This window comes from Sphaerodactylus townsendi, linkage group LG07 (genome assembly GCF_021028975.2).
Source record: "Sphaerodactylus townsendi isolate TG3544 linkage group LG07, MPM_Stown_v2.3, whole genome shotgun sequence".
Classification (NCBI taxonomy): Eukaryota; Metazoa; Chordata; class Lepidosauria; order Squamata; family Sphaerodactylidae; genus Sphaerodactylus; species Sphaerodactylus townsendi.
The window spans coordinates 94,852,827-94,874,012 of NC_059431.1; positions in this window are offsets into that span (position 1 = coordinate 94,852,827).

Consider the following 21,186-nt stretch of genomic DNA (forward strand, 5'->3'; position numbering starts at 1 on the left):
GGAAAATAGGGATGACAAAAGAGACTGAACTCCCAAGAGCCAAAAGCATAGCATTTGAATAATGCCACATGGGCAGTCTTGCCTGATAGCTGCAGCAAAATCAAACTGCATCTTAAAGTCATATGAAATCTCTAGTCCCAGCATAAGTTTTGGAAAGTCAGAGCTGGGGCTCTGAGCTAGAGCTAGAGCTAGCACAACTGATCTCCAGGACACAAAGATCAGTTCACCTGAAGAAAATGGCCACTTGGAAAGTGGACCTGGCATAATTCCCAGTTGAGGTCTCTCCCCTCCCGAAACACCACCCTTCCTAGGCTCCACCCACAGGTATTTCCAGGTATTTCCCATCCCTAGAGTTGGCAGCTCTACTCAGAACTCATTTTGTCAGATGTATGGAGTGTGTGTGTGTCTATGTGTGTGTTACGTGCCATCACTTCCAAATTATGGCAACCGTATGAATTAATGCCCTTCAGAATATCCTCTCATCAACAGCCTTGCTCGGGTCTTGTAAACAGAGGGCTATGGCTTCCTTGATAGAGTCCGTCCATCTCTTTTCCTGCTGCTTTCAACTTTTCCCAGCATTATTGTCTTTTCCTATTATTCTTGTCTTCTTATAACATGACCAAACTCTGACAGCCTTTTAGGGAGAGTTTAGCCTTGATTTGATCGAGAACCCACTTATTTGTCTTCTCGGTGATCCACAGCATCCATAAAACTCTCCTCCAACACCACATTTTAAATTAATCGACTTTCTTCCTGTTAACTCTGCCCGCAGAGGTTCACTTATACTTAGTTATGAGTAATAGAAAGATGGGAGAAGTTTTGAAGACAGGCATCTAGAAATGTACTACCATGAGCAAATTCTGTCTATGGTGATTGGGTAAGAATGACTTCCTGGGCAGGATGGGAATGGGATACATATAAAATTAGATCCCGTCAAGGAAGGTGCAGTTGAACATGGTTCCTCCTAACTTACTGTGAATAGATTGATTTCTCTTGGGGGTCATGAATGCTTGGTTGGCACTGGGTGACTGATGTTACCCAGAAACAGGGTTGTGCCAGTGTTACATCTATAGTCTGTATCAGAGAAAGATGTTAGTAGGGTTGTATATTCCTCCACCACAGAACTCAACCTGCCTGATCTTCTTTGTTGTGCAATGCTCCTAGCGCCTACGTAGCCCTGCCCGCCTCTATCTCTTTGAAAGTAAAAATACATTTCAGCATTCAGTTTAATTATACATGTACCATGTTCAATAATGCAGAAAATAATGGTTTCAACAAAGGCAGCACGTAAAAATGAATGATAATGCTCATATTTGTTCAGGACTATATTCTAATGTGGAGGCATACAATTTCCTCAATTGCTGCATCTCCACTGACTGTTCTAACACCTTTTTCTGAGACAGAGAACAGTATGGTTGCCAGCCTTTAGGTTACATCTAACCTCCAGACAACATAGAATAGTTTCTGTGGAGCAAAGGGATGCTTTGGAGCGTGGGCTGTATGACATTATACTAAGGTCCTCTCCAACCTCCTCCCCCAAATATCCAGGAATTTCCCAATCCAGAATTGACAGCTTTAATGCCTTGCCACATTGCAATGATGTTCTGCCAGCGTGTCTCCTCATCCTTCATTGTACCCCCTGTGTGGAAGACACGGCTAACAACTGTTGAACAGGAAGGATGCCAGGAAATACACTGGCAGGCACAATGTTGGGGGGGGTGCTGATGTGCATGACTACCTAAAGAGGAACTGTTTCCATCTGTTATGAATTAGGAATTCCAAGGGTTTGCTTAGACCAAATACCACAGGTTCAGATTTGCTACTTGGATGCTTCGTATTGAAAATAATTTACTGATATTGGATTTTTAAAAGATTAATGCTGGAGATTTTATGGTTCAGAAGCGGCTATGGTACCGATGATAGCGAACCACCCTGTGACTGAATCCTTTTGAAACGATGTTGCTAAGGCTAATTTAGCGTCGTTCCTATAGCGATCATTCTAATTTAATCACTTTACACTGGAACATATCCCTGAGACCTGGAAGTGCCACACACGTCAGAGAGATACTTGTAGCTAAGCATCTTTTTGTTTAGTTCTGGAAATCACATTCTACCACTATAATTGAAAACTGGGGGGATAGCCTTTTCGACTTCTCCATTTAAGAAGCAGCCAAAGATTACAGGAAGAGTAAGATAGAGAAATTCAATGCAACGTTGCTGTGTTTCCTAGAATTATTTTAATGGAATGTTCGTAAGTCTCCACTCAGTGGTGGGATTCAAATAATTTAACAACCAGTTCCAGTGGTGGGATTCAAATAATTTAACAACTGATTGTTTTACGAGCACCATTTTAACAACCGGTTCTGCCCAAGTGGTGCAAACCTGCAGAATCCCACCACTGTCTCCGCTGTGCTCCTCCAAAACAGCGCCCCTCTATTTATTTGTCTTTCTTTCCCATCTCCTCTAATCTCATCTTTCCTCACAATGTTAAAACTTTCTTTATCTTTTTTAGGACCTCCTGGAATTTATTAGGTAATGTTGATTGAACAGCCGAAGGTTTGATAAGCAGGAGGTTCCTGCAACTTTCTCATGATCGCGCGACAGCAAAATACAGGCATGTTGCTCATATTAAGGAATGCGTCTCTGAACTGGGGAATTCTTGGAGACTTGGGGGTGGAGCCTGGGGAGGGTGAGACTTAGGGAGGGGAGGGACCTTACCCGGGCGTACTGTCACAGTGCCCACCCTCCAAAAATGCCATTTTTTCCAGTGGAAGTAATTTTTGTTGTCAAGAGATCAACTGTAATTTTGAGAGATCTCTAGGCTCCACCTGGAGGCTGGTAAGCTTACTACCACTTTCCAGGCCTGTAAATGGGCTGAATGGGCTGGTCAACCAGTCTCAGGCCTGTTATACATGGAACACTCACTCAAGGCTCTTCCCTGTGCAGCGGGGTTGTAGTAGGGTCTCCTCGTGTTTCTCTGCTTGCAGGCGAGCGAGGAGTCATCCCACTGCCAGCAACGCAGTTTGCCTGCTGAACTCTCTCAGGTCTCTGCTTTTCCTGGTTCTCTTAACTCCACCCATCAACACATTCCTAAAGGCACGATCTGATCACATCTGGTAGTCTTAAGGTTGCTGGCTTTAAATTAATGCTATATCAATATTTCTGTTATAATTTCTTTCCAAAAATAATCCCCCTCCAAATGAAAGAGGCAAAGCAATTCCCTGGACACCACACTCTGATGAAGAAGCAGACCGTGCATTTCATCTTCTCTGCAAAGCGGGGGGAAAGGTTGCCCATGCTCACAAAACAGCGGAGATTATGGGATCTGCTGCACAGTGAGTGTGACAGGGTGGATGAGGGTGTCCGACACAGAAGCTCTGTCCCAAAAAGAATCTCCCTTCAGCGCAGGACAGAGCACTAGTGTATAATCAGCTTCGGACTTTTTATTTTTTTGTTTGTTTGTTTGTTTGTTTTATATACTTTTTGTTCTCTGGCTTTTCAGTAAACTGGGAGAGCAGCTGCCACCCTACAAGATGGAGTGAGAGGAGGCCAAGGAGACTTGATCACTTCTCATTACCCTCATCAAACCCATCATGCACTCAATAAGGACACCGCCTTGCAGCCTCTGCATACACCTTGACCAATCATCTCAAAGAATCCAAAAGTGTGAATGGCTGAAAGTAACTCCCTATTTTCTTCTTCACTCTGTACAACCCTGCCTTGAGAACATAGGAAGCCAGGTGAGGATGATGGCTTATGGGTTTCCCAGGCTATAGAACTTCTTAAAATTTTCTAAAGAGGGAAAGGGCACCACTACAAAACGGCTGCAGTGAATCACAATATGCTGGGAATTTGCAAGTCAAGCATCTTCCTTCTAGAAAGCTGGTTGTTTCTGATTTCACCTGTTCCAGTGTATTGGAGGAAAGCCAGGAATGCCTCTTTGCTTTGGGAAGAAGGAAATAGGCAGAAGTCAACCCATCCATGGGTGCTGTGGTTCCCATAAGAACCATCAGTCAGGACAATAAGCCCAGCTCAAGAACTTCTATATATGTTGGGCCTCGTAATAAAACAGCCTCTGTAAGCTTTCCTGTTTTTACACAAATTAGGAATTCACCAAGCTAACCAAAATCCCAACTTCCCAGACATCAATGGAGATTTACATACCTGTCTAACTTTTCTACCCCGTTGCTCTTCTCACTTTCGCCACTAGAGGTCAGAAGGGAGCTGCTGATTAAGCCTCCAGAAATAGACTTTCGTTTTTATGAAGGGGGGAGGGTTCTTCAGAGCTCCCCTTTTTCAGAGTATAAAGTGAATTCCTGGGAGACAATCCCATTTTAGCAATTCATAAATCCACAAAGGAATTTTAATGCTCCCATTTTCTTTCTTTTTGCATGCACCAAATGGGGCATGTATGAAGGTACAAAAGTCCACAAAATGACTCTAATTTAGCTTTTGTGGAAAATAATTAGAATTTACTATATAGTAAGTACAGTTGTAAAATAAATTAAAATGCTGAGCAAGAAAAGAGCCTGTTCCAAGCAAAGGCAAAATAAAAGTGGGAAATAAGTACCTCCATTTTATGCCTAGCTCTAATGTATGCTAAAATAGGAATAAAATATATACACTTAAAATTACTAAAATGCCATTCTTAATTACTTTATGCCTATAAACTGGATGGTCTCCTTAAGGGTTGCGAGCTCTGGGTTGGCAAATACTTGGAGATTTGTGAATGAAGTTCAATGCCACCCCCTCCAACAAAAGCAGCCATATTTTCCCCAGGAAAACTGATCTCTGTAGTCTTGAGATCACCTGTAATTCTGAGATCTGCAGGCACCACCTAGAAGTTGGCAAGCCTAGTTCTGGCTATGGAGAAAGTTTCCAGTGTCTTTGGCCCCTGGTGTACTTACTCTTTGTGGCATGGGTGTGTGATTCACAATGGAGTCTCCTTGTGTTTGTTTGTTTATATGCAAGGAGGTGCCCAACTACTTTGGTCTGAGTTTGATCCTGATGGAAGTCGGTTTCAAGTAGCCAGCTCAGCCTTCCATCCTTCCAAGGCTGGTAAAATGAGGGCCAGCTTGCTGAGAGTAGACGACTGGGGAAGGCAATGGCAAACCACCCCTTAAACAAAATCTGACTGGTAAACATTGGGATGTAAATGTCACCCCATAATTTAGTAATGACCCCGTGATTGCCCAAAGGTTTTATGGATGGGCAATTGATTCCTACATAGTTTCTGTTGATTCCTAGAGCAACCATCATCACTTTTGGGTTTTCCTTGAAAATGATGCCATCACACTTGTGGCGGCAAGTGTTCCCACTATGAACCCTTCCACCAGGTTGCCCCAGTGGCGTGGGGTGCAACGCCCTGGGCTATGATGTGGCGGGGGCGTTCTGGGAACATTCCAGGGGCATTCCAGGGGTGCAGAACAAATGCGCACCCCGGGCGCAGTTCCCCCTTGCTCCACCTCTGGGTCGCACTCTCAGCAACTGGAGTCAGTGGCCCAGGGCTTCACTCCAACTTTCTTTGAGGCAAGTTTTGCTGTTGTCTCGCAAGGGAGCTTGAAGACATCTCAGCATGAGCAAGCAATCAGGTCAAGAGATGTTTTCTGTGTTACTCTGTGGTAATTAACAGGAAGAGATGCAAACCAAAGAAGAAAACCTCCTCCGGGCTCCTTATTCTAGCATCATTAAAGAGGTTCATTAAGCCCGCGGTGCTTTCAGAAAGGACTGTGTGTGTTGAGTAATTATTTCAGGACACACTTTGAAGTGCTAGAACATACCAGAGTACTCAATGGCTGCTTTCTCCTTTGACAACCTACCTGCCCATAAAGATAAATATCAAAGCCCTGTCTGTATCTACCTGCTTGTTGGAATTCAAATGGGCTATGGCAGCCATAGACAACTTTTTTTAATGGTGTCTCCTCGGTTTATGGACAGGGCCGGCTCTCACTGGCGACTTGTTAAAGAATGCAGAGATTACCTAATAGGCAAATTCTTATAGCAACAGACAGTACACAGTAGTATTGTTCAAACTCCCTATAAATTTATCAAAGCATCATCCTGAACCTTTTCATTACAATACAGACTTATTACACCCTGTGTCAAAAAGCCCTGCTGAATAATTCAGTTTTGCATAATTTGTGGAGCGCCAGAGAGAGGGAACCTTCTGAACCTCAACAGACTGGCCATGCTCTTTGGATGGCCCACAGGTTTAATCCCTGAGTCTGTTCTGTGTTATTGATCTTTAAAAAGATTATTGGGGATGAGTGTAGTTGTTATGAACAGCATGAACAGTTTTAATTCCCTGCTTCAAGACATCAGCGGCAGACGGGGCAGAGCTTGTTAAAATGTCCGCCAGTGAGCAGGCCTTGCTCCATCCCAAACCTCCATGTGACGGTTGGGAGCAGGGCCAGCCACGCCTAATCTCCACATGGAGAAGATAGGAGCAGCAAGGCCCTGTTTGAGCCTGACCTTAGCCAGTCTTGGATCCAGTTCTAAGCCACAGGCTGGATCCAAACTGGATCCAGGCTCATACTGAGCATAAAGCCAGTCCCCCTCTATATCATCTGTTTCATTCTGATTTTTCACCAGCTCCTTGTACTTTTTCTTTGGGCGTTTTCCCACTTACCTTTTGCTGCGCGCAAGTAGCACGGGGCCCCCCGCGCCTCCCCACTACAGGGGTGGCGCATAACGCGAGCCGCCTGGCTGCTTCGCTGCTAAAGCGTTGTTGCTCAGCGCAGGTAAGCCATTCCAGGTGCTTCTGGCGCTGGGTCGTGGGGAAGCTTTCGGGGCACGCTACCTTGGAAATGACGCACACTGAGAGAGTGAAGCCAGCCAAGAGCAAAAGCCGGAGGCGAGGTAAGTGGGAAAACGCCCTTTGATATGGTGGCTATGGATTAACTGTCTTATTTTTTTTAATTATATGTGGATTTATTATGTCTTAGTTTGATTCAGTTTTTAGTGTTTGCTGATCCTGGGTGTAGCCTAGTTTAGGCATTTGTACAGAGAGGCAACGAAGAAATAGTTCAATTAAATTAACAAATTTTTCAATGTCTCCAAAAAGAACTGCTGCCTAAAGTGTGCTAACCAGGGGATGCACCCTGCTGATTCCAGTAGACTCAACCATACACACAAGCACACACGCACCATGGCCAACATGGAGTGATAGAATTTGGGGGAAGGAGGCGGCTCTGCAGGGAAGTGATTCAAAGAAAGAAAGAAAGAAAGAAAGAAAGAAAGAAAGAAAGAAAGAAAGAAAGAAAGAAAGAAAGAAAGAAAGAAAGAAAGAAAGAAAGAAAGAAAGAAAGAAAGAAAGAAAGAAAGAAAGAAAGAAAGAAAGAAAGAAAGAAAGAAAGAAAGAAAGAAAGAAAGAAAGAAAGACAGACAGACAGACAGACAGACAGACAGACAGACAGACAGACACTCTCCAGTATCTTTTTCTTAATAAAACTAGTATCAACTGAGGGAAGGGGAAGTCTCTATTGGAAAACAGACAGCGTGATGGACAAGTTAACATCCTCTAGTGTTAACATGCTATTCCCATGAAAGGTTGCATTTTAAATTTAAAGTGTCAGAAGATCTGCGTTTAAATCTCCTATGCGGCAGAGTCCTAAATCTGGGACTTTTTGTATGCAACGCACACGTGCTCTGCCACTGAGCTTATGGCCTTTCCCCTATTGTAGTCAAAACCTTTAATAAATCCCTGTTCTAAGCCTTCAAGGGACCAGAAAGATCAAAAGCCTCCACCGCCCTAGCTTGGCATTGGGTAAAAAGCAGCACGGTACATTCTGGGGTAACATCTGTCAATCCTTGTGTGCACAAACATGCTTGGCAGCCAACCAGGATGACAGAAAAAGATATCTAGAAACAACCAAGTGTAGGGGGAAAAAACACAGCATTGCATAGAAAGAGCTATCTTTCTGCTCTGTTGCAAAATAAACACCATGCCCCAAATATGCAGGATGTGATGCGACGCAGTGAGACACTGTGCAAGTCAAAATGAGGAGGTGGGATCTGGAAATATGCCCTGCAAATTATAAGGGGCTTGTTTTTCACATATTTTTTTAAATGTAAAAACCAAACCCTTCCTGCATGTGGTAAACCAGTCCATCACAGGGGAAAGTGTAACCGGCATCTATCTCCCTTTTGGGCCCATTTTCCGTATTCAGGGAGCTTGTTACACCGGGGAGCATTAAAAATACGATTTGCCTTTCTCTCATGCATACAGGAATTTGAAGCTGAACGATTCTTAGTTCCAGTACTTAATACTCTGCAATGCATAAAGTAGTTTGGAGTCAGGAAGAGTGGTAATGCAGGATCCTTCAGATCAATAAAAATTTAGCCACTGGTTTGATCAAGGGACGCTTTTGCATTGATTTTAGTTGACGTGGATTTATATAGCCTGCTGACAGAAGCTCTTCCAGAGACTGCAGGAGAGAAGGGGAAAAGCGCTAGTCCTGGCTCTAGCAGCCAGGGGTTCAAGTAGAAATGCCGACTGCCAGGTGGGACCTGGAGATGTCCTAGAATTACATCTGATCTCCAGACATATATCAGTTGCTGTGCAGAAAATGGCTGCTTTGAAAAGTAGACTCTATGGCATTTTACCCCAATGAGGTCCTTGTCCTCCTCAAACCCCGCCCTCCCGAGGCTCCACCCCAATCTCCACAATTTCAGAACTGGGAACCCTAGATTCACCCTCCTTGAGTCTCAGTGAGAAAAGCAGGCTATCAACAAAGTCCATAAAATAAACACAATAAAAGAGAGACCACCTTCGATTGAAGAGCCGTTGGGAGGTGGCACCCCTTTCCCTCCAAAGATCTGCTGGGCCCCAAGTAGATATTAAGATAGTTCTGACAATGTCATACTGAGAAGCTGTGTGGTGTAGAGATTAGAGAATCAAACTAGGATCTGGGAGTCCCAGGTTCGAATCTACACTCTGCTGTGGAAGCTTGCTAGGTAAGCTTGGGCCAGGTGTATACTCTCAGCCTACCCTACTTTATAGGGTTATAGTGAAGGGAGGTGGGGGGGGCAGGGCATCATGGCAGGTGGCCCGGTAGACAGCCTGCCTGCCTGTTCAAGCTGCCCCTGAGCCCTGCCCCCAAGGGTCTGGGGAGGGAAGGAGGCAGCTCGGATGGGCGCTGCGGCTGAACTTAGGTGCCTCCCTCGCGCCAACCCAGCTCTTCGGAGCCAGGTCAGCACGACAGAGGAGGGAGACGGGTGATTTTGTGCACCCCCCCACACACAGGTGTGCCCAGGGACAGTTGACCCTCCTATTCCCATTGCAGATATGCCACTAAGGGTTTGGATTTCCTGGAATACAACTAATCTGTGGGCAACAGAGATTCCTTTGGAGAAAATTAGTGCTTTGCAGGATGGACTCTACGGTATTATAGCCTGCTAAGGTCACTGCTCTCCTCCGCCTCTGTCCCCCAAATATCCAGGAATTTCCCAACCAAGAACTGGAAACCCTAATTAAAACTGGTTTCTAGATGATGAAAATCAGCTCTCCTGGAGAAAGCAGGGGGTGGGTTGTAGAGCATTATAACTGTTGAGGTTCCTAGCTCCCCCAACACCCCCCCATCTCTATCCCCAAATCTCCAGGAATTTCAGAACCCAGAGTTAGCACCCTTAAATATATCCTCCTTGAGTTTCAGCAGGAAAAGGCTATAAATAAAGTCTACAAAATAGATACAAATAAAACAGAACAGCAACCCCTCCTGCTATGCCACCAGAAGCCCTGATTCTTCCCCAGTTGGTTAGGCATCTTATTTTCGGCCTGGGGAGACTTGAGTTAAATCCTAAGTGATATGGATAGTCTTCAGGGATCACAGGTTTGTGGCCTGCAGCACTGTTGGGTAGCAGGGCAGGAAAGCCCACTAGCTGATGCCCTGCTTATGCCTTCTCAGAGGAATAAATAAATACTTAGAGTGAATGTGGTTGAGCAGGGATGTTTGCTGGTTTCTTAAATGTGGGCTGAAATGCAGCAGTACAGATGGCCAGGGCTGGTTTTGTAACATTCTGTGGTTGTCTTGCTCCACCTCTGGTTACTGACTTGTTCTGTTGCCGGGCAGTGAAGATGTTAGTTCCAGCTATCCCTCCTGCAGCCTTCTGTGACTAGTTCCTGGTTCCTTGTTTGCAGAAGTAGACAGTTGGATGGGAGATTACGGCAAGCCCCTACTGTGTACGCTTCAAATTACCCATGAGTATTCTCTACGTGCATTCCTTACTCAAGCGGATTATCTTTTATTTCCTTTGTTAATGGCGCTTCCATTGTGCATATGTGTGCAGATCTCCTACTGAAAGAACAGAGGGGGCCGCCTGCCCCCAAAACAGATGCCAATGCTGCTACGTGCTGACTTAGGAAAGACTTCCTTTGTTCTTCTCTCTGATCCCCAAGGTTGCCAGCTCTTGGATGGGGAATACCTGGAGATTTTGGAGGTGAAGCCTGAGGATTTGTAAGGTGGGTCTGGGAAGGGAAGAGCCAGCGTGATGTGGTGGTTAAGAGCAGGTAGACTCTGGAGAACTGGATTTGATGGGTAGCAGCAGCGGCGAAGCTCCCAGGGGATAGGGGGTGCGTGACGCACCAGGCGCACGAATTTGGGTCACGTGGGGGGGCGCAAAATCCCCCGGGCCCTCCCCCTTTCCCCGGCCCCCCGCCATGCCCCCCCACACTTACTTTAGGAAACCGAGCAGGCTGGAGAACAGGCCTTCCTGTTTGGGTGGGAACTACATTTCCCAGGAGACCCTGGGAAATGTAGTTCCCACCAGAACAGGAAGGCCTGTTCTCCAGCCTGCTCAGTTTTCTAAAGGGAGTGGGAGTGGGAGTTGGGGGGGCCACCGCGGGAGGGGGAAGCCAGAGTGCGCACCAGGCGCACTCTGGCCCAGATACGCCTCTGGGTAGCAGTGGAGAGGAGGAGTGGGACAGAAAGCACTGGGTGAGCTCTGGTTTTCTTTTTGGTGGGCTTTTCTCAAAGCCAAGTCTGTCTTGCTCATCCTTTGAAAGCAGCAGTGCACGCCTAGCAGAGCGTGCAGTTCTTTTATTCTTTTACTTTTGAGGGAGAGTAGAAGAAATTCATACAGGACTTTTGAAAGGAGGCCCTGAGGTCTGTTTCTGCACTACTTTACTGCTAAATATGGCTGGTGGGGGAGTTGCTCCAGTTACTTGCAACAGTTGTGGGATGTTTGTTTGTTTTTGCCAGAGGATGTGTGTACACCTACACCTGCAGCAAGTGTAAGTTAATTGCTCTCTTAGAAGAGAAGGTCCAGCAGCTTGAGGCGCCAAGTATCTACCCTTCAAGACATTAGGAAAAAGGAAGATTTCCTCGACAGAGTGGAACAGACGATATTCGGTGAGGAATACATCGGGGATCTCTCCAAGGAAGATAGCAGCTCTCAATTGGTGGGCAATTGGAGGAATGTGACACAAGTAGAGGGACTAGGGAGCATTCTGTGAACTTAAAACTACAAAATTGATTTGAAGTTCTCAGTGGGGATAAGGAACAGGCACAGGAGCGACAGTGTCAGACATCAGAGAATGTGCAAACGATAAAAGGTTCAGTCCATAGAACGGCCTCTGCAAAACCTCAGAGGAAACGTGTAGTCGTGGTTGGGGACTCCTTGCTGAGGGGAACAGAAGCAGTGATTTGCAGGCCTGACAAGATGTTGTAAGCGGTATGCTGTCTCCCTGGGACAAAAATCCATGATGTCACTGAGAGGCTGACAAGACTTGTTAAGCCCACTGACCACTACCCCTTCCTTTTGATCCACTTGGGAACAAATGACACAGCAAGATGTAGCTTTCAGAACATCAGAAGGGATTTTGAAGCTCTGGGAAGGCTCTGGGATGGATCTGGATGTACAAGTTGTCATTTCATCTCTACTCCCGGTTGAAGGACTTGGCCCATGGAGAGAAAGAAGAGTAGTGGAGGTGAACAACTGTCTTCGCAAGTGGTGCCACCAGAAACAATTTGGGTTCTTGGACCATGGTCTGTGGTTTCATGAAGAGGGACTGCTAGGAAGGGATGGGTTGCACCTCACTCCTGTGGGTAGAAACATCTTTGCCAGGAGGCTCACAGCCCTGATCAGAAGAGTTATGTGCGGGAGGGAGACAGTATTCAAACAGCATTCGTTTGGCACATTGGAAAGAGTACAGTCTAGATTTTTAAGATCCTTAATGCTGGTTCCAAAGTGCGTTTCCAACACATGGCTTAGATTGGAAACGGGGCTGATAAGGGTAGAAGCTACTATACATTTCCTCTCCATCTACAAATTGTTGTCAGGCCATTTTAATCCCCAAGGTCTTTTTCCTTTAATACTGAGAGATAATTTTCAATCTAGGTGGCTAAAATCAGTCGTTAGTTCTCTGTACAAGATAGGTATATCCCCCCAGGCTATTTTAGAGCTGGCACCTGCACGGGCTAAATCATTTGTCAAGCAAAGAATTTTTGATATTGAACGTAAGTCTGATTTAGCGGCTTTTTCAGAGTATCCATCTCCAGATCACCTAAAATACAAAAATGACCCAGCACCCTATATATATTTCCTAGAAGGAAGTAATAAGAGAAGAGCATTCACTTTAGCTAGAAGTGACTCACTCCCCTCTAGGGTTTTGGGGGGAAGATACAAGAAATAAACAAGATGAACTCAAACTCTTAGCAAAAAATATAATATTTTAGACATCCCTGAAACCTGGTGGGATGAGTCTCATGATTGCAACATAAGAACTGAAGGGTATAACCTATTTCAGAGAAACAGATCAAATAGGAAAGGAAGAGGAATAGCATTATATGTAAAAGGTTATTACAGCTATGAACAGGTCCATGATTTAAATCCTGCAAGCCAGGTTGAGAGCATTTGGGTAAAAATTAAGGAGAGAAACACCGATCTCATTGTGGGGGTCTATTATAATCCCCATGCCAGTCTGAAGAGATGCATTCTTGGAACAGATTGCCAAACTTTCAGAAAGGAAAAAAGTAGTAGTCATGGGAGCTTTCAATTATCGTGATATTTGTTGGGAGTCAAACTCTTCCATGACAATCAGGTCCAACAAATTTCTCACTTGCCTTGCAGACAATTTCATGGTCCAGAAGGTGGAAGAAGCAACAAGGGGAATGGCTATTTTAGATCTGCTCCTAACCAATAACGATGACCTGATTAGTGGAGTGGAAGTGGTAGGATCCTTAGATGGGAGTGATCATGTTCTCCTGGAGTTTGTTATACAGTGGAAAGGGGATGCTAAGTGTAGTCATATATGCATTCTAGATTTTAAGAAAGCAGATTTCAGTAAGCTTAGGAATGTACTGGACTTGATCCTGTGGTTAAAAATGCTGAAAGAAAAGGGAGTGCATGATGGCTGGGAGTTTCTTAAAAGTGAGATCTTGAGGGTACAATTTCAAACAGTTCCAATAGGGAGGAAAAATGGGGGGTGTCTAAGGAACTTTAGACGGGATGGCTGTCTAAGGAACTTTCAACTGAGGTAAGATTTAAAAAAGACATGGACAAGAAATGGAAAGGGGGGAAATCACCAAAGAGGAATTCAAACAAATAACCAGGATGTGCAGGGAGGAAAGGATGTGTAGGGAGAAAGTCAGAAAAGCTAAAGCTCACAATGAGCTGAGGCTTGCCAGAGAGATTAAACAACAAAAAAGGCTTTTTTGGTTATGTTCATAGCAAAAATGATAGAATAGAGTCACTGCATGGAGAAGATGGTATAATGCTAACAGGGGATGGAGAAAAGGCAGAACAACTTAACACCTTCTTTACCTCAGTGCTCATCTAGGAGAAAATGAAACAGAAGATACAGTAGGAGAAATTCAGCACAGAATAAAAAATTAGTGCAGGAACACCTGGCTACTTTAAACAAATTCAAATCTCCAGGGCCTGATGAACTACATCCCAGGGTATTAAAAGAACTGGCAGAAGTAATCTCAGAACCACTTGCTTTGAGAACTCCTGGGAACAGGAGAAGTCCCAGTGGACTGGAGGAGGGCTAATGTTATTTCCATCATCAAAAAGGGGGAAAAGAAGGACCTTAATAATTACCTTCCAGTCAGCCTGACATCAATACCAGGGAAGGTTGTGGAGCAGATCATTAGACAGACAGTTTGCCAGCACTTAGAAGAGAATACCAATCAATCCTAAACATGAGAGGGTAATATATTGGAGAAATCAGGTCTATAATAAGCATGTTTAGGGCAAATACATAAAATATGTTCTATAGTTTCAGTAGCATTGAAACAGTAAGAACACAACTGTTCTTGAGGGGTATCCTTTAAAAGTGCCCATTAAGAAAGGCAGAGGGAAAGAAATTAAATCTTGTCCTAGTGAAAGTTCATCTTTGTTTAGGATTTATCAGTACTTTCAGATAGCATCCCATCTGGACTCTCTCTAGAACAATACAGTGATAAGAGGGATACATGAGGAGCCTGTTTGACAGACCAAGGATTGGCATTCATGATCAAAGAGATAGCTTTTTATTGCTTGGAATATTTCTTCAGGTGACAACATTGATAAGGAATCCCAAGAAAGTCCTAGCGAAATTAACTTTTCTTCAATATGGCGCCACCAGTCAGAAGATTGTATTTCAGGGAGAGCAAGAAATATGTAGCTATTAGGACTGGTAGTGAAGCATAAACGTTTTAGGAATTTAAAGGTTGCCAACCATGCCCCAGTAATGAGGAGATGTTGTCCAGCCCCCAAACAATGGGTTGAGTATGAAATGCAATGAGGGACCCCCAAGAGTTGATATTAGAAGTTAGATTGAATTTTCTCTAGGGTTCTGTTCCACAAATGGATCCATATCGGGATCTCGTATAGAAGTTGTTGAACAACCTTAGTGTTGAATATTTTAATGGCTACCGGGATATAATGGCCCCCCTTCGTATTGAAAATTTTAATTATGGCAGTCACTGTTGTCTTGCAATTTTTAACTACCCTGTCCCTGTGACTCATCCAGGTGGATTTGCATGCAAAATTTAACTCCAGATATCTAAAGGTTTTAATCTGTTCAACTGAATTACCATCTAATCTCAACTTGTGTATTCTAAAAGAAAATACAAGAATTTTAGATTAATGGGGATAGATCATATGACTATTAGAAATACAATAGTCACTACATTTAACTAATAATTGATTAAGGCCTGATTTACTTCTTGACAATAACACCATGTCATCCGTGTATAATAAAATGGGCAGTGGAGCATTCCCCAGAAATGGACAGTGGGAGTTCAGTGATTTTGGAGATGTAGCAAGATCATTAAGGAACAGGTTAAACAGAGCAGGGGCGAGGACACATCCTTGCTTCACACCTCTAAATAATGGAATCTTTGAGGTTAACTGACCTGTTGACAGGCATTTGATCTGACATGTAGTATTATTGTAAAGAGCCTTAATTAATAAAAGAAGTTGGGGCTCAATGCCAGCAGTTTCCAATTTCTGCCAAACCAACTCTCCACTTACTAAATCAAATGCCACTTTTAAGTCAAGGAAGGCTACATATAAACTGGATCTGCTCTTCTTCACATATTTATTAATTAGTATATCAAGAACAAGGCAATGATCCAGAGAAGACTGGCCTTTCCTAAACCAATTTGTTCAGGTCCTAACATTTCTTTGTTTTTAATCCACGTAGTGAGTCTGCCTAAAAGTAATTTTGCATATAACTTGCCAATCGTTGATAACAGACTGATGGGTCTATAATTTGCTGGATTGGTCGGATCACCTTTTTTAAAAAATCAGGACAATGATTGCATTTGTCCAAGTCGAGGGAATAATTTCCATCTCATTCCAGTAGTGATTAATTTGGCAAGGACAGGAGACTACCGATCATGAAAAATTTTATTTAATTCAGCAGGGATTAAATCCAGACCATGGGTTTTATGAAGTTTCCTAGAATAAGTACCAAGGCAAAGATTTGAAATCAATCTCTACCAGGTGTTGGAAGCTAATTTCATCCAGTCCCAATCTTGCATTGAGGTCTCATGAGAATTAGGAACTTAGGTTTCCATGTTTGATTTAAGTCTGCAAGAAAGTTGGTAAGTTGAGACCAGAGACTCTTGATTTATAGAACAGGGAGGAAGATATATATTTAGCAGGAGCATACTAAATGTATTCCAATTCAGTAGAAGGGCTTGGGCTAGGTTCTTTTATATCAGCTCCTATGTTGGCAGCAATTAATAGACCTGGCAGACAGATTGGACAAGGGGACCATGTTTCTTGAAGTGCAATTATACTAAAATTGCTTAAATAATTGCTTGTTATTTAGTTTCTTGTGCCAGCCCGCTATATTCCAGGAAGTAAATTCCAGAATTTCAGAAAAGAAGATGGTTGCTTGTTGTTCACCTGGCATCAGTCTTGTTCCTCAATTCATTCCAGTTGACCGCCAGAGTCATGAAAAACACATCTATTAATATGGGTCATTGCAGCCTGACCTGAATCAGATTTTGCCAGGACAGAGGTAGAGAGACTCAACACAGGAGTTGATGATATGTCAGAAGAGCATGTGGAATATAAACCAGGCTGGGGGTCCATTGGCAATTCCGGGTTTCATACAAGATCAACTGCTGTATTCTCTAGAAGAGAATACTGTGATCACAAAAAGTCAGCACGGGTTTCTGAAAAACAAGTCATGCCAGACTAATCTTATCTCTTTTTTTGATAGAGTGACAAGCTTGAAGGGAATGATGTGGGCAAAGTATAACTTGATTTTAGTAAAGCTTTTGACAAGGTGCCCCATAATATTCTTGCAAGTAAGCTGGTGAAATGTGGACTAGACAATGCTACAGTTAGATGGATTTGTAATTGATTGACTGACCAAATTCAAAGGGTGCTCATTAATGGCTCATCTTCATCCTGGAGAGAAGTGACTCGTGGGGTGCCGCAGGGTTCTGTCCTGGGCCCAGTGCTTTGCAATATTTTTCATCAACGACTTGGATGATGGAATGGAGGGCATACTAATCAAATTTGCAGATGACACCAAATAGGAGGGGTAGTTAATACCCCAGAGGACAGAGTCAGAATTCAAAATGACCTGGGCAGATTACAGAGATTGGGCCAAAACAAACAAAATGAATTTCAACAAAGATAAATGTAAAATACTACACTTAGGCAGAAAAAATGAAATGCACAGATATAGGATGGGTGACACCTGGCTTGACAACACTATATGTGAAAGGGATCTGGGAGTCTTAGTAGACCCTAGACCACAAACTGAACATGAGTCAGCAGTGTGATATGGCAGCCAAGAAAGCCAATGCAATTTTGGAATACATAAGAGTATAGTGTCTAGATCGAGGGAATTAATTGTACCATTCTACTTTGCATGGTCAGACCTCACCTAGAGTACTGTGTATAGTTCTGGGCACCACAATTTAAGAATGATTGCTTTCATTATAGATATTGACAAGCTGGAACGTGTACAGAGGAGGGCAACCAAAATGGTAAAAGGTCTGGAATCCATGCCCTACAAAGAGAGGCTTAGGGAGCTAGTTTGTTTAGTCTGGAGAAGCAGAGGTTAAGGGGGGGGGGGACATGATAGTTATGTTAAATATTTGAAGTCAAATATTTGAAGGGATGCCATGTCGAAGAGGGAGCAAGCTGGTTTTCTGCTGACTCAGAGACCAGGACACAGAGTAATGGATTCAAGGTACAGGAAAAGAGATTCCACCTAAACATTAGGAAGAACTTTCTGACTATCAGGGCTGTTCGACAGTGGAATTCACTGGCTTGGAGAGTGGTGGAGTCTCCTTCTTTGGAGGTTTTTAAGCAGAGGTTGGATGAACATATGTTGGGAGTGCTTTGATTGTGTGTTCTTGCATGGCAAGGGATTGGACTTGATGGTCCTTGTGGTCTCTTCCAACTCTATGATTCTATGATTCCCCACTCCTTCACCTGAGCAGCAGACTCTTAACTGGTGAACTGGATTTGTTTCCCTGCTCCTACACATGAAACCTGCTGGGTGACCTGGGCCAATCACAATTCTTTGGAACTCTCTCATCCCCACCTTCCTCACCAGGTGTCTGTTGTTGGGAGAGGAAAGGAAGGAGTTTGTAAGCCCCTTTAAGGCCGAATCCCCACTGAAAATTAAATCTAGATTCATCCAGGTTTCAAAAGAATCGGCACATTTTCATCACAGATTCTCCCTCCCCACTGCAGCATGTTTCCAGTGAAGACATCTATGTCTATCGCAGATTCAAACAATGTTACACTCCCCACAAACACGCAATAGGCTTGGCGGGTCTCTCCTGATTGGCTGTTGTGCCATGTTGGGGCGGGAACTTTTTTTTTGCACGGAAAAATGTGTTAATGTGAGCACGTAAGCAGGTACACACAGTATCCCCACCTATCCAGCTTTCTTCTGATTGGCCATGGTAAATGCATGCATTCCAGCTATTGCAAAATAAGTATTTGCCTGCCGCTGGCAAATAAGTTGCTGTTCACATGGGCCCACATTTAATCGTCTCCCATTCTCTCGTGCACACGTTTCAACAGGTACTGTTCTCTCGTGCACACATATCAGCGGATACTATTCTTTTGTGCACACGTTTTAGCAGTACCTGTTCTGTCATGTACAGAGGCGTAGCTCCAAGGGGACCGGGGGTGTGCAACACACTGGGTGCGCACCCCTGTGGGGGTGTGGTGGGGGTTGGACAGGGGCATTCCGGGGCAGGATGGGGGTGGAGGATGCACCAGTACACCAGGCGCTTTCTCCCCTTGCTACATCTCTGCTTGTGCACACTTTTCAACGATAGCCTCAACCAGTGGGGGGTGGGGGAAAGGCTGCACACGCATGTTCTGGATGTTGTGCCACTATCAATAGTGGCATAACGTCCAGAATACAAGAAGCTGAGTGGGCTGCAGTTTGAGAGTTTGCTCCGGACTCCATTGTCTGTAGATACATCCCTGAGTAAAAGTGATCTTCCTCATTCTGCATAGCTGAGGCCTCCTGGCTTTCTTAAAGATAAATTTACAGCCATCTGGACCCATTAGGTCACACACACCTAGAAGGATGTGATAAGCCATATAAGAGCAAGGGGCACACAGACAAGTGGGCCACACCTCTCCAAGGACACCGTCTACACCCTTAGGCTGAAAGAGCTGATTGCTGAAAGCAGGTGACCTGTTGATAACATCAAGTAATTGTGCTGCATTCACATGAGATCACAGAAAAGAGGTTTTCTCTGCCAAGTGTTGACTAGTAAAAGTGATCAAACAGAAGTTGTTTTTACACTCCACTTTCTTTTCATTTAAGGAGACTCAAAGTGACTTACAATCACCTTCCCTTCCCCACTCCACAACTGAAACCTCACAAGGTAGGTGGGGCTGAGAGTGTTTGGAAAGAACTGTGCCTAGCCCAAAGTCACCCAGCAGGCTGCTTGTGGAAGAATGGAGAAATAGACCTGGTTCACCAGATTATAGTGGCAGCATGGGGAATCAAACTCAGTTCTGCAGATTACAGTCCACCACTTATGGCCACTACACCTCGCTGACTACATGACAGCAGGTCTGCTTAGGGTACCTTTTGAGCCGCTTGGGACTCTATGTACAGCAGACCATGTGTACGGATGGCAACATCCAAGTGGGGCCTAGAAAGCTCCTGGAATTACAACCCAGGTGAGAACCCTCCCCTTCCCAAAGCCCAGCCTCCTCAGGCTTCACTCTCAAATTTCCAGGAACTTCCCAAGATAGAGTTACAACCCTGCACGCCACTTGGAACAGTTAACTGCACAGGTCATTGATGGCCTTTCCTTGTTACCTTCATAGCCATAGACTGAATTTCAAGACACATCAACCCTAGTTTTCCTCCACAGTGTTCAAGATTGTTGTCTCTACTCCCTGGTATAGCAGACATCAGTTCTGTGGGAGGGCCCATGGCTAGAGTTGTGAACCTTCAGGTGGGGGCCAGACACCTCCTGGAATTATACCTGATCTACAGACAACAGGGAGTTCTTCAGGATAAAATGGTTGCTTTTGGAATGTGGATTCTATGGCATTATACTCTGACAAACTCTTCCCCCTCCCTTAAATCTGCCCTTCCCAGGCTCAATCTCCAAACCTCGGATAATTTTTTAACATAGAGTTGGTGGTCCTCCCCTTCACAGCGATTGTATCCACCACTCAGATCACTGCTGTATGCCACAGACTGTCCAGGGTTCTGACTGTAGCTCCAATCATGTTGAAAGAAAACTCCCTAAAGGCAGTCAAGAAAACCTCAGATCTGTCATCCTCTCAGGGTGGAGCAACCTAAGTTATTACCTGGCCAGGGCTGCCATCTTTAAATTTAATCAGGAAATGATCTGTTCATGACATAAGAACCATTGGGGAAAAAAACCCGCCACCACATACCACACTCACTAATTGATTTGTATTTGTTTATTTAAAATATTTATTAGCCACCTTTCTTTCTTACAGATCTCAAGACAGCTTACAACATAGATAAAATACACTGAATAAAATACGTTGAAAACTTAACCAATACGCAGTCCTAAATAATTCCATCTTCAACTAAGAACACTAAATCCAATGCATGACCTGCCATCCATGAATGACTGAAGATATCCCAGGATAGCCCTATTGTTGTCATGACAACCGCAAGTATTTGCCAGAGACTCCAACCCACTCTTGAGTTTCCAGAGCCCACTGCAGGATTGTGTCTCCTTCAGCCTGAGTTGTGCAGGGAAGAAGAAGAGTTTGGATTTATACTCCACCATTCTCTCCTGTAGGAGATTCAAAGGGGCTTAGAATCTCCTTTTCTCTACGGCTCATTCCGCACATGCAGAATAATGCACTTTCAAACTGCTTTCAGTGCTGTTTAAAGCTGTGCAGAATAGCAAAATCCACTTGCAAACAGTTGTGAAAGTGGTTTGAAAACGCATTATTTTGCTTGTGCGGAAGGGGCCTACACCTCTTTTCTGTTCTTGCCTCTGAAGGCAGAGGGTGGTTGTAGAGGTGAAATCACAGTGGTTCCAGCCTAATGGTAGGGTCTCAGAGACCCCGGTTCAAAGTTCTACACTGCCATAAAGCTCATCAGGTGACTTTGGGCCAGTTACTCTGTCTCGGCTGAATCTACCTCATAGGGTTGTTGCGAGGGCTAAGAGGAGGAAGGGAAACTTTCATGTGCCATCCTGAGCTCCTTAAAAGAAGGACAAGATAAAAATATTCTGTTTTTTAAAAGCCACACAGGGCTCAGCT